Source organism: Pteropus vampyrus, unplaced genomic scaffold (assembly GCF_000151845.1).
Source record: "Pteropus vampyrus isolate Shadow unplaced genomic scaffold, Pvam_2.0 Scaffold91, whole genome shotgun sequence".
Taxonomy (NCBI): domain Eukaryota; kingdom Metazoa; phylum Chordata; class Mammalia; order Chiroptera; family Pteropodidae; genus Pteropus; species Pteropus vampyrus.
In genome coordinates, this window is record NW_011888872.1 from 5,787,695 (window position 1) to 5,788,792 (window position 1,098).

Sequence of the window (1,098 nt, forward strand, 5' to 3'; positions counted from 1 at the left end):
CCTTGTCTCAGTGTCTGTTTCTAAGGGAATCAGAAGTTAGACACTCTTGTGCACAGGTGCAGATATAGAGAAATATGTCCAGAGTTGGAGTTTTGCTAATTAAGAACAACAGATAAAGGAAAGGCACAGGAGCATTATTAAAAACAGCCAAACTTCAGGGGGAAAGAAGAAAAAAAGAAAAAAATGCATAAAATGTCCATTGGAAATATCCAATTTCCACATGAATTTTCTCCATTTATAAAATGCCCTTTCTTCACCCCAATTAAGATCACCTCAACACCTAAAAAATATCTGAATAGTTTTTTTAAGTAACATTCAAAAAATATCTGAGTAGTGTAAATTTTTTTTCTTCCAGAAACAACTAAATAATATGCCAAAAACTTTGTAGATTTGGAAAGGAATGCTTGAATTAGGCACCATGCTGTAGCTTGACATGTTACATTGCATATACAAACATTCTCTAAGACCTGATTTTAGCCCTCACTTTTTGTGCAAAGCTCCATCAGTCCTTTTTATCTAGCTGTACATTATAATCACATAAGGAATGTTTTTCCCACTCCAGAGATTTTAATTTAATTAATATGGGGTTGGGCTAAACATCAACATTTTCTTGATAATCCCTCAGGTAGTACTAATGTTTACCTTGGGTTGTGAACCATCCATCTAAAGGATTGTATAAGGATACTGACATTTATGTAATGCTTTTTCCTTTCCAAAGTGATTTTTATAAAGTGTAGCATACACAAACTAAAATAAGCTTTAAATCGTGGTCTGCAAGGGAACTGAACTATTTATCTGGTTTGCCACTCAGGCCCCAGAATCTTACATCTAAAAGTCTGGCAGAATCTAACCACTTCAGAAATCTCTGTATGACAATATATGGAAAAGTTCTTTCCAAAGATGCTAAAGGGACTTGTGGAGCATGACTAAGCTCACCCATTTGTGGTATATACATTTTACTACACATTAATTTAAAAATAAATATGTGTGATAAATTACCAGAGGTATATAGTAGGGGGCTCTGATAATTTCCAATTCTTCCTCATGAAGGAATTTATGAAAGCTCTTGGTCATTGTAATCAAAGGAAGTTTCTTTTC